The 13,581-nt window shown below is 47.3% G+C and overlaps 1 protein-coding gene across 6 annotated transcripts in view; it reads right to left on the bottom strand.

Annotated features, from left to right (window-relative positions):
• mgaa (MAX dimerization protein MGA a) overlaps positions 1-12,271 on the bottom strand; it is a 127,384-nt gene extending 115,113 nt beyond the window's left edge. For 5 of the 6 annotated variants that reach the window (XM_048537820.2, XM_048537822.2, XM_059649296.1 and 2 more), the window contains exon 1: positions 11,264-12,271. The gene's annotated coding sequence lies outside the window, so the exon portion shown is untranslated. Of the gene's footprint in view, positions 1-7,588; positions 7,681-11,263 lie in introns of those variants that run through there. The other variant, XM_048537821.2, reaches the window with a different exon arrangement.
• Positions 12,272-13,581: the final 1,310 nt, after the last annotated feature.

Genomic DNA, 13,581 nt, shown 5'->3' with positions numbered 1-13,581 from the left:
CAAAATTCCATCAGGGACTCATTCCTAATTTCTCTGTATCCAATGGCGGCAGATCACAATCCCATGTTTCCAAAGAACTCTAACTCTCAGCTCAAATTAACGTTCATCAGTTGCCATACAGTGAATCTTGATACTAAATGGGAACCTTCCAGGTTAAGGTGTGAAAAGTTATGTCGCTGTATGTTGCCTGCATATTCTTTGGTTGGATCCATTTTTCTGATATGGATCAGAGAGAGATCTGGGTGTTCAGGTCCAGTGTACCCTGAAGGTGGCAACGCAGGTCAATACAGTGGTCAAGAAGGCATACAGCATGCTTTCATTCATCAGACAGGGTATTGAGTACAAGAGTTGGCAGGTCATGTTACAGTTGTATAGGACTTTGGTTCGACCACATTTGGAATACTACACAGAGTTCTGGTCGTCGCATTACCAAAAGAATGTGGATGCTTTGCAGACAGTGCACAGGAGGTTCACCAGGACATTGCCTAGTACGGAGGGTGCTAGCTATGAAGAGCGGTTGAATAGATTAGGATTATTTACATTAGAAAGATGGAGATTGAGGGGGTACCTGATTGAGGTCTACAAAATCAAGAGAGGTAACAGACAGGGTGGGCAGCAAGAAGCTTTTATCCCCCTCAGAGTGGTGGACTCAATTACGAGGGGTCACAATTTCAAGGTGAAGGGGCCAAGGTTTAAGGGAGATATGCGTGGCAAGTTCTTTCAGCAGAGGGTGGTGGGTGCCTGGTGGTAGCGGCGGGCACAATTGTGTCATTTAAGATGCATCTAGACAGATACATGAATGGACAGGGAGCAGAGGGGTACAGCTCCTTGGAAAATAGGTGACAAGTTTAGATAGAGTATCTGGATTGGCGCAGGCTTGGAGGGCCAAAGGGCACGTTCCTGTGCTGTAATTTTCTTTGTTCTTTGTCCCTAATTAAGTTGCCTGATATCTTCTGGATCCATAAAGCAGGGTGTCAGATGCCCAGTATTCAAAATTCCCCAGGATGCTTCTTGAACCATGACAATGTGTGACAAAACAGAAATGAACCCAGTGCGCTAAAAAGTCACACAGAAGCCAACAAGCCAATGTTGAACATCAATTAGTCTGAAGGCCCTGTAACTAGGGAATAACATGGAAAGATTCCACAAACAAAAGTCCTGGAACACCTATCATTTCTTCCAGGCCCTGCCCCACTGTATTTAACTCTCCTGAACTTGACTGTTTTTTCTTCCCTTGTCCAGTCTCTTCCCATGTATATCTGAGATGCTTCTGATACCCTACAATATATTTCCAGTTTCCTGGTCCTAACCAACCCCTTTTCACAATGAAAATCCAATCACTACAGTCCTATCCCTACAATGGTGGTTTGAGGGCTCTCTGATTCTTCCTTGTATGGAGACTTGATCTGCGCTCATCCACCACACAGCCAAGCTGAATTTGTTCTCTCAAATAATTTCTCCTCTAACTTATCTCCCTTCATCCAAATAAAGGCATGGCCATGGACACACACATTGGCCCCCTGAAATAAGCCCGCATTTTCTGGGGTTTGTGAAACATTCCTTGTTGCAGTCCTACTTGGGCCCTCTCTCAACTCTTTTTACCCAGTAAGTCAATGACTAAATTGGTGCCACTTCCTGTTCTAATCTGGAACTGGCGAAAAATAAGTCAACTGTGCTTCCAATTTCCACTCTTATTACCTGCACACGTTTGATCTTAGACTCTTCCCTTCTTTGGTGTCTGTCTGTATTTCAAGGATAGGCTGTTCACGAGTTTCAATACAAACCCACCGACTCCCACACCTACCTCGCTATACTTCCTCACATCTGGCTTCCTCTAAGAATTCCATTCCACTCCACTCACCATTGCAACTGCTGCAGTGATACCACATTCTACAATTGTGCTTCCATCAGATCTTTCTTGTTCCTGAACAAAGGACGCCCGTAAGAGTGACAAGGCCTTCTACTGTACCTGAACCATTTACGGCATTTCTGCGGTCATCCCTTCCCCTTCCCTCCCTGACCTCACTTTTCATCCAGTCTTCATATTCAAAGCATTCCCACCATCATTAACATGAAGCCACTTTTTAGAAGCAACTTCCCCTCCCCTGTCAACAATCTGAAGGGACCATTCCCTTCCTGGCACCATAGTTCTCTCCTCTCTGCAATCACAACACCTCATCCCCCTGACATAACAACCTTTCCATGCAACTGCAGATGGTGTAACATGCCCCTCTAGCTCCACTGTCCAGAGCCTCAAACAATCCATCCAGATAGGGATTCTATATTCATTGCTCACAGCATGGTACATTGTGGAGAGCAAACGATGATCAGATGACTGCTTCGCAAAACTCACTCAATTTTTAAGAATGATCCCAACCTTCTGGCCATCTTGCTTTTGTGTTGTAATTTCTGACCGAGGTCCACTGCAGCAGTGCCCAATAAAAGCTGAGGAACAGCACCATTCTCTACTTCAGAAGGCTGTGAACTGGCTGATTCAACAGAGTTTGACAACCTCATGAACTTCTGTCCCGTTTTATTACCCCTTTTATTTGTAACATCTATGCTCTCTATTCTTGCTCACCCTCCAGTTTTATTCCTTCCATTCAGTTTGCACGTCCCCTCCTTTTTCTACAGTGTCAACTATACCACTTTTCTGTTTTTCTCTTCAGTTCCAAAGAAGTCATATTATACTTGAAAATTTCTGTTTCCTCAGATGCTGCCAAACCTACTAAGTTACTCCAGAACTTCAATTTATATATAATAAAAACATTCAGTATCAAAATGGCATAATTAATAACCTCTGTGTAAGCCATCTCTTCAATAATTTTTTTTTAAAGAGTACATACTACTCCCCAGTATCAGAAAAGGTATTAGTATAAGATAATAAAATGTGAGGCTGGATGAACACAGCAGGCCCAGCAGCATCCCAGGAGCACAAAAGCTGACGTTTCGGGCCTAGACCCTTCATCAGAGGGGGGGAATGGGGTGAGGGTTCTGGAATAAATAGGGAGAGAGGGGGAGGCGGACCGAAGATGGAGAGAAAAGAAGATAGGTGGAGAGGAGAGTATAGGTGGGGAGGTAGGGAAGGGATAGGTCAGTTCAGGGAAGACAGACAGGTCAAGGTGGGATGAGGTTAGTAGGTAGGAGATGGAGGTGCGGCTTGGGGTGGGAGGAAGGGATGGGTGAGAGGAAGAGACAGGTTGGACTGGTTTTGGGATGCAGTGGGTGGAGGGGAAGAGCTGGGCTGGTTGTGTGGTGCAGTGGGGGGAGTGGATGAACTGGACTGGTTTTGGGATGCAGTGGGGGAAGGGGAGATTTTGAAGCTGGTGAAGTCCGCATCGATACCATTGGGCTGCAGGGTTCCCAAGCGGAATATGAGTTGCTGTTCCTGCAACCTTCGGGTGTCATCATTGTGGCACTGCAGGAGGTAAGTTAGTTTCAGAGATAGTAGGAACTGCAGATGCTGGAGAATCTGAGGTAACAAGATGTCGAGCTGGATGAACACAGCAGGCCAAGCAGCAGAGAAGGCTGACATTTTGGGCCTAGACCCTTCTTCAGAAATGGGGGAGGGGAAGGAGGATCTGAAATAAATAGGGAGACGGGGAGAGGCAGATAGATGGATAGAGGAGAAGACAGGTGGTGAGGAAACCGACCGGTCAAAGAGGTGCGGATGGAGCCAGTAAAGGTGAGTGTAGGTGAGGTGCTAGGGAGGGTATAGGTCAGTCCAGAGAGGAAGGACCGATCAAGGGGGCAGGATGAGGTTAGTTGGTAGGAGATGGGGGTGGGGCTTGAGGCAGGAGGGGGCGATAGGTGGGAGGGAGGACAGCTTAGGGAGGCGGGGACGAGCCGGGCTGGTTTTGGGATATGGTAAGGGAAGGGGAGATTTTGAGTCTTGAGAAGTCCAAATTGATACCATTGGGCCGCAGGGTTCCCAAGTGGAATGTGAGTTGCTGTGCCTGCAACCTTCGGGTGGCATCGTTGTGGCACTGCAGGAGGCCCAGGAGGGACATGTCATCTGCGGAATGGGAGGGGAAGTTGAAATGGTTTGCAGAAATGGTTACATGGAACAATCCCGCTTCAGTACCTACGCTGGCCCTAAACCCCCCTCTTCCTCTGTTACATTGATGACTGTATCGGCGCCACCTCATGCGCCCACGAGGTGCTCGAACAGTTCATCCACTTCACCAACACCTTCCACCCCAACCTTAAGTGCACCTGGGCCATCTCTAATACCTCTCTCCATCCTTCCTAGACCTCTCTCTCTCTCTCTCTCTCTCTCTCTCTCTCTCCCCATCTCCGGCAACCACCTAGGAACTGATATCCATTTCAAGCCCACTGACTCCCACAGCTACCTAGAATACACCTCCCACCTACCTTCCTGCAAAAATGCCATCTCCTATTCCCAATTCTTCACCTTCGCCAAATCTGCTCCCAGGATGAGGCATTCCACTCGTACATCTCAGATCTTCAAGGACCGCAACTAACCCCCCTCCCCCCGCCCCCGCCTCCGCACCCCCCAGTGGCTGAGAACGCCCTCGACCGTGTCTCACGCATTTCCCGCAACTCATCCCTCACACCCCCTCCCCGCAACAACAACCAAAACAGAATACCCCTCGGCCTCACATACTACCCCACCAACCTCTGGATCGAACACTTCATCCTCCAACGCTTTCTCCATCTGCAATCTGACCCCAACACCAAAGATATTTTTCCCTCCCCACCCTTAACTGCTTTCAGGAGGGATCACTCTCTCTGTGACTCCCTTGTCCGCTCCACACACCCCTCCAGCCCCACCACACCTGGCACTTTTCCCTGCAGTTGCAGGTGGTGCCTCTACACCTCCCTCCTCACTCCCATCTCAGGCCCCAAGAAGACTTTCCGCATCAAGATGTTCACCTGCACATCTGCTAATGTGGTATACTGTATCCACTGTTCCCGTTGTGGCCTCCTCCACATCGGAGAAACCAAGCGGAGGCTTGGGGATCGCTTTGCAGAACACCTACGCTCAGTTCGCACTAAACAGCTGCACCTCCCAGACACAAATCATTTCAACTCCCCCTCCCATTCCACAGACGAATGTCCCTCCTGCAGTCCCACCACAACGCTACCTGAAGTTTGCAGAAACAGCAACTCATATTCTGCTTGGGAACCCTACAGCCCAATGGTATCAATTTGGGCTCCACAAGCTTCAAAATCTCCCCTCCCCCTATCACATCCCAAAACCAGCCCTGCCTGTCCCCACCTCCCTAACCTGTCCTCCCCTCCACCTATCCCTCCTCCCACCTTAAGCCCCATCCCCATCTCCTACCTCCTAACCTCATCCCGTCCCCTTGACCTGTCCTTCCTCCTTGGACTGACCTATCTCCTCCCTACCTACACTCACCTTTACTGGGTCCCCCCACCTCTGACTGGTCTGTCCCCTCTCCGCCTACCTTTCCTCTATCCATCTTCTATCCGCCTACCTCCCACACACCCCACTCCCTATTCATTTCAGATCTCCCCTCCCCTTCCCCATTTCTGAAGAAGGGTCTAGGCCCAAAACGTCAGCCTTTCTGCTCCGCTGATGCGGCTTGGTCTGCTGTGTTCATCCAGCTCTACACCTTGTTATCTCAGTACAAATTAACTTGTGTTTATTACTTTCCAACCCTGAGCCAAAATAGATTCTCCATTCACATTTCAGGTCACAAGCAATTAGTTGCACAGAACTTGCAGCATCTGAAGTCAGGCTGATAACAAAACAAAAAACTCAAATGCAAACACTGTCCTAGTGGAATGTATCAAAGCTTGACCTCCATGGCTGTTAAAACATAGCTATACTGAAATTATGTTTAACACTCAAACAATATCATCAGATTCAACCAGAGTTTCGAAGGGATAAAACTTTCTGAAAATATCCAGATATACAAAAAAATTCGAACTCATATTTTAATTCTATAAAGTTTACAAATATCGCAAAAGTTACACTATTTTCTAATAATTTTCTAGATGTTATATTTGAAATATTAACACAAATATGCACATATAATGAGAAAAGTTACAAATTGCAGCCTTGGCACATTAACAGTACATACACCAACGAAATGTACAATTGTCTCTGCTGGAGCAGCCGCAACACACTAAGGTTTAAACGGGCCATGATCATCAATTATGCAGGGAAATTATAAATTGTTTGAATTTCACACCTAACTCCATAATCTATATTTTGTGTATCCATCTCAAATAGACATCATAGTACTTCAGTCATGATCATCCAAAGATTGCTCAGGAACTAGCCAAAACTGTCAGATTCCAGCAAATTTCTCCCAAGCACCTATAAATCTACATATATGCCAAAATCATTTGATACCACCACCCAAATTAAATTCAAATCTGCAACTCGTTCCTAAACGTTTTCAGTTATACACAAATTGAAAATAAATTCTTGCAGAATCTTTCTGGTTACTTATTGTAAACTTAAAATAAACAAAGATGGCATATAATTTCATACACAAAAATGAATAAAAGGAGATCCATTTCTGGGTCTCTTGCATATTCGTAATTTATTTTGGCACCATTGGCTGGTTTGCCTTCAGCTTTCAAGGCCTTATCACCAGCAGGTTCTCAAAAATGTCTCTGCCTCTCTCCTCCTTCAAATCTCTTAAAATTTAAGAATTTAAAGAAACAAACAGAAATTGTTGGGGAAACTCAATGCGTCTGGCGGCATACGCAGAGGGGAAAAAACACAATTCTGAAGAAGGGTCATTGGACCCAAAACAGGAACTCCGATTCCTCTCCACAAATACTATCAGGCCTGCTGAGTTTTTCTGGCAACTTCTCTTCTTTCTGAAGAAGGCTCACAGGATCTTTAAACGATCAAACATTTTCATCTCCACAGATGCTCCAGACTTGCTGAGTTTCTCCAGTAATTTCTGTGTGTGTGTATTTCACATCTCCAGCATCCAGAGTATTTTTTTTAAATTTAAACACCTGTTCTTATATCTCCTGGATTGATTTCATTTTATTTGTCTGATAAACATCCAATGCAGTCCCTCAGGGCATTTACACGTTAAAAAGGTGCTGCTGTACAACAATTGTTATTGTTAATCAAAATCGTTGGACTCCATTTACACTATGAATTTACATGCAATTTTAATCATTTCCCAATTAGTGCAAGTATGCTTAGTAATAGAACATGAAATGCATATAATAATAATAAAAGTCAGGTTCATGTCCACTTTCCAAACTATTAAGCATTGTTTGAAACAGGGAAGTTTGAGTTTTGGGATGTTATAAAAAAACTCCTGCAACCAAAGTTTATTTATCTGTTGCAAAGAAGTCAGAAAGTATTTGTATGTTACCTCAAAATATTGGGGCGTTGTAATAAAAATTACAAAGTAAAAAGATAATCTTGAGAAGAGCAGGTTGTGGTCGATTTTGTTGCTGTGGTTCCTTCAAATGCTTACTTTTTATACGTATATACACAAGCCACAATTCAGCCCAATCCTGCGTCTACAAATGTCACAATTACCCAATAATATAATTCAGTCTCCGTCTGCAATATATTTATTCCTGCTTGCTTTCAAACTGTATAAATACTATTTGCATATACCTGATTATTCACGGTGCAAAAGCAATTAATCCTGGTTCAGCAGTATCAGATTAACCTGTACGGACCACAGGAAACACATGGAAGCTACACTGCCCCTAAGGAGTATACTGATTGAGTAGGGTTTGAATCGGCACACATCATGCCGCGCTCGATTCATCCTGTCTCGCACAGGCAGAGTTTGGGTCTGCGGATCCTTAAGGGCCCAAGAGCTGGCTGACCCAGGCAGTTACCGAAAGGACTGAGGCTGGGTCGGTGGCAGGTATCCTGCCGGGACATATTCTATCATCAACCCGATATCACCCTTTTTCCCCCTACCACGTGAACGAGTTGTTGCCGCCTCAGACCGCTTCAATCGAGCTCCCCGATCCGATTTGGCGCCGAACTCCACTCATCTCGGTCCCCCCCGATCTTTGGACCTTTGACAGCCCGACCGTGACCCCCTGAGCTCCTTTCGGAGGCGGCGGGTAAGGGAGCGAGGCCGAGTAGCCCTGAACTTAGCTCCATTGATTGTCGCTCAGGAAAAGAATCAACAGCGGGGCGGGAGGGATCAGAGACCGGAGCATCTCACACCCCCAAAACCCCGGGGGATCAGAGACCAGCGCATCTCACACCCCCAAAACCCCGGGGATCAGAGACTGGAATATTCCACATCCTCAAAACCCCAGGGGTCAGAAAACAAAACATCCCACATCCTCAAAACCTGCGTAGGGTGGGGCGGAGTGGGGGGGGTTAATGTTGGCGGGGAAGCATGGAGAAAGGAATCAGAGATCTGAACGCGAAAATCCTGTGGATCACGAAAATGGGCACAAGGAATAACAGGAGGCTAGCCAGCCCTTTGAACCTGTCCTCCATTCAATAAGATCATGGCTTATCTGATTTTCGCCTCAACTCAACGTTCCTGCACATCCCTGATAATCTTTCCCCCATTTTGTATTCAAGAACCTATTTCAGCCTTTAAAAATATTTAAAAGATTCGGCATCCACTTTTGAGGAAGGGAATTCCAAAGACCTTCAACCCTCAGAAAACATGCTTCCTCAAGTCTATTTTCAATGGGCACCCCTTTCTTTTAAAGTATGGCCCCTCGTTCTAGATTCTCCCACAAGAGGAAACATGCTTTCAACATCCACTTTGTGGAGTCCCTCAGGATCTTACGTTTCAATCAAGTTACCTCTGACTCTTCAAAACTCAAAAGAATATAGGCCTAGGCTGTCAAGCCTTTACTCAAAGCAATCCACTCAGTAGTGGACTGTAGTCTAGTTAACCTTCTCCGAACTGCTTCCAACTCATTAACATTCCACAAGTACAAGTACTGAACAGCATTCTCGATGAAGTCTCACGAACACAATGTAATGCTCATGTTCAGCTGAAGCATAACCTCATTTAATTCAGGTCACAATGAACCATAAGATCAGCTTTCCTGATTTCTTGATGTTCCTGCATACTAACCTGCTGAGATTCATACACTAGGACACCCAGATCCTTCTGCATCTCAGAGCTCTGTAACTTCTCACGATCTTGATAATATGCTTCCTTTTTTATTCTTTCAGCTAAACAGACAATTTCACACATTCCCACAGTATACTCTATTTGCTGGATCTTGGCCCACTGGTACAGTCCTACCAGACCATGGGGTTGCTCTCTCATTACAAGCAGAGAAGTGGTGATAGTTTAACCCTAGGGTTACCAAACCTCAGGTGAGGGGAGTGGTTGTGAAGAAGAGACTTTCATTGTAATCTAAACAACTGCAGAAAATGAACCAAGACTCTAGCATCCATCACCAGCATTCAGCCAGAGCTAACTCATCCCCCTAACCTATATCCCTTTGTAGGGTCCTTATATCCTCTTTACAACTCACTTCCCTAAATAACTGTGCCATCAACAAACTCCAATACCATACCTTTGAACCCATCATCCAAATCATTGAATAAGTGTAATCGGTTGATGCTTAAGCACTGAACACTGTGACACACCACTTGTTCTAAAAAACATCCACTTACTCCTACTGTTTGCTTACTGTTAGCAAGCCAATCCTCTATCCATGCCAAGTATGTTACCTTTTACACCATGAAGTTTCATTTTCCATAATAACCTTTGATGTGGCATCTCAAATGTTTTCTGGAAATCCAAATCAGTACATCCACTGATCTCCTTTGTCTTTAGCATGTGTTACCTCTTTTAAAAAATTTCAATAAATTTAGTTAAATATGATTTCCCTTTGACATGACGATGTTGGCTCTGCTTGATTACCCTGAACTTTATTTGGGCCCATTCTACAATCTTTAATAACAGCTTCTGAGATTTGGCACATGACAGTTAAGCTAAATGACTTGTCATTTCCTGCTTTCTGCCTCTCTGCCTAGATAATAAAAGGAGTTACATTAGCTACTTTCCAATCTAAAGGAACCTTCCCTGAATCTATTCGATTTTGAAAAATTAAAATCAATATATCAAGTATTTCAAATCCCAGTAAAGAGGCCAGAACATCCTCCATCCCAAAACTGTGAAAATCAATTACCAGGACATTTCATTTCCTAAAGCCCTGGTTATCAGAGACCAGAACATTCCATGCCACCAAAACCTTGGGGATTAGAGGTCTGATGATCTGATATCAAAACCTATGGTTCACTAACCAGAACATCTTACACCCCAAAACCCAGAGATTCTACACCACAAAACCCTAGGGATGAAATACCTGAATATCCCACAATCCAAATCCGTTTGGATCAGAGGCCAGAACAACTTGAAGCCCTGAACTGCCTAACGCCAAACATGGGAATCAGAGCTCATGACACCTCTGCTGCCAACCATGGGCATTACAGCCTAGGTCACACCCCCCCAATCTTGGGGTCAGTGGATCGACCTCCTCCAATTTAACAGTCATGGAGGTTGGGTAAACCCCATCTCGTTCTTTTCCTCAAAAGGGGCGCATAACTGACCGTGTTAATTCGGGAATATTCTCTTCAACTCCCTTCGCTGTAGCGCCTGTTCCTTTCAATCATAAGGTGAGCAAACACTCCAACTTAAAGACAGGAATGCGGGCAAGCGGAGTTTAGTCAACTGCAAAAGAGACGGGGGAAGAGAGAGAAATCCGTCCCCAAAACAGAAACAAACCAACAAACCCGCCGCCAATAGCAGCCTGCCCAGGACTGTGTACATTGGGAATTTGAGGCTGTCCTGGGGCTGTTGTGAGCCCGGGCCTGGGTGGATCCATTCCACACGTGTCGAGATTGGAAGATGCTGCTGATCGCATTCGTCCTAGAGAACCGCCTCAGCTCAGATCGCGGGCTTCACACTTTAAGCCCAGCTCCCCTCGGCCCCCTCCCAGAGCACTTCAATCCCGCGGTACACAGGATCTCCCCGATCAAACAACAAGCCTCTCGATTTACAGGTACAAACCACGCTGCTTTAACAACAAAAAAGAAATCGGCAGGAAATGCAAACTCCCGCCATGCCTTTACAAGCAAAAGCGCACGGGAGGCATCAACAACAACAAAAAGGGTTTTTATTGTCTGGCGCTTCTCTCCGGATGAAATCGCCAGTGGGAAAACAAGCGGTCCGGCTCCTCCTCCCGGGCGATGTTGACACCGGAAAGCTGAACACGTTCCGTACCATTTAAACATTCGGGAGTTGAAAAAGCAAGGCGTTGCTGAGGTTTAAAAGTCAGACCTTCTTACCCATTTCGCGTGAGAGAGAAAGGCCGGTGCTCAGCTCTGCGTCCTGCAAGCCCAGTTCCAACGTGCCGCTCTCCCCCGCTCCGGTGGAAGATCCTGGAGCACCGGGCGAGACGGGTACAAAATAAAATAAATCCTCTCCCGCCGATGGCACTTCACTACCTCCGCTGTACTGGCTGAGCCTCGATGTTTACCCAGCTCCCCCCCCCCGCCGCCAAAAAAACTTGACTGCTTGCAGCCTGTGGGCTTTCAGAGTGGAGTCGAGGCCAGGGACAATCCACCCCTTCGATGTCACCTACTTTACCCTGCCCTCTCAATTACCCTGGAAGAAAAGAGACTCGTCCCGTGAAAGAGGAGGTGCATGAGGGATACCCCTCATGCCGAGCCTGCCCTTTCCAGGACTCCGATGGAAGCGCGGCTGCCACTGAGGTGCTAATTTCTGCAGCTCCTCCCTGATGGCCGACTTCCTGCCCTCTCAGTACCCCAACCCCGCACGCTTCTCCCCTTTTTCTGATCTCACGCTTGCCTTACACTGCCCTCTGCCTCGGGGAGGCTGCCCGGACCTGATCTCGCCGCCCCCAAGCACTTCCCTGCTCTCAACCCCCCCTCCCTCTCCGTCGTCCGGCTGCTGCAGCTGGCGGCACCGCCGCCGCCTCCTTGTGGCACGCTGTCACGTGCTCGGGGCCTGCCTTATTTTTCTCCCCTTACGGCCCACCCGCCCGTCGACCGTTGCACCTCGGGAAGGTGGAGGAGTCGGGCGGGAGAGGCCGCGCGCGTGCGGCGAAGAAACGAAAATCTCCGGCGCGCGCCCAACTCACGCCCTCCGTGGGCTCAGCCTGCACCCCGCGCACCCCGGCTTCTTCACCTCCTTCGCGCACGACACCGCGCCGAGAGCGAAACTGAAGCGGGTTTGGTTGGAGGGAGAAAAATACTAATCGCAACCACCCCCTCAATCTGTGTTATGTTTTCTCATCGCTCTCTCCTCCCCCTCCCCCAAAACCCCTACACTGTCACGACTGTCCCGTTGACACGACCACCCCCTCCCACACCACCAGTGACTTATGTTTCTTCCGCTCCAACACATAGCCCTGCGTGTGACCTAACGGCTCGACACATGCGTGCGCACTGACGTTTGCGGCGGTACCGCGCGTGCGCCGTGGGCCGTTTGGGTGGCGGCGGCTCCTGCGCCTGTACCTGCGCCGACGTTTTCCCCCTTCCCCTTGCGACGCCCCGCAGCATTCACGCCGGCACGCATGCGCGGCCCGGGATGGGCCCGAAGCCCTCACGGCCCATGAGGCGCGTGCGCGGAGGTGGGGTTGTTTGGGGGTTGACGCTGGATTTGGGGCGAACCTCGCTGCCTCGAGGACGGAGGAGGCGTAAAGGGATTGCTGGGTCCTTGTGCGCATGTGTACCTCCCTAGGTCTAAATGTAGCAATCCCGGAGGATTCTGCAACAGGTTAACGCTGCAGCGGCACGGAGACCCATGGTGATGGGGGATGCAAGTCATTTCACCTCCCCTCCCCAGCAGATAGACCGGCTGTTGGTGGGGGAAGAGCGTTTTGTACCAGGGTCGGAAGCACTTGCGCTGGAACAATCCTGGCAGCGTTGCCACAAACCTATTGCAGCTCTTCACGCTGCTTATTCACCAGGCAGCAAAACGGCAGACCGCGCCCAGCACCTACACACAAGTCACCTCCATGCATATAGTGGTTCGTGTGTGCATGTGCACCTTCGTTTGCCAAACGTTGTTCTTCCATCTTGAAAATAATAAAGTACACCACTCCTTTGCGATCGCTATTCCGCCGTCACGTTGGGATGTGTCGGCGGTCCGTCAAAGGCGTCATGGACCGTGAATGTTTTTTTTGAGATGCCCGTGTGTGATTAAACGAGATGATGTTGATCCTGGGTTTTATCTTGCCCGCCTAAAGTCATTTAACCTTTCTTGAAGATATTTCCACGGCACAAACCTACGTTTGCATTCTGACTTTTTATCAGTTGGCAGTTATAGTGAAAAGTAACAATACGAAGAAGGCCGATCAGCTCCATATTCCATCAATTTTGCGCAGACATGTTGATTTAGCCGTGGCTATAAAATTCTCAATCTTCGCCCATGGCGATATATTTGGGTTTAGGGAATCTATTATAGATCTCAAAACGTACACAAACATACATATTTCAATCATTGAATAAGTTATAGTTTTGTAACATATTCTAAATGAATATAACAGGAAAGCAAATGTTTGTCGAGTTTACCCATAAAAAAGGTAAGAGTAAGAAAGGTTAGATGCAACTCTAAGGCTTTGATCTGAAGACACCAGAGT

This window comes from Stegostoma tigrinum, chromosome 10, assembly GCF_030684315.1.
Source record: "Stegostoma tigrinum isolate sSteTig4 chromosome 10, sSteTig4.hap1, whole genome shotgun sequence".
Classification (NCBI taxonomy): domain Eukaryota; kingdom Metazoa; phylum Chordata; class Chondrichthyes; order Orectolobiformes; family Stegostomatidae; genus Stegostoma; species Stegostoma tigrinum.
The sequence above is the reverse complement of the archived record's forward strand: the minus strand, read 5'-3'. Positions and strand labels throughout refer to the sequence as shown.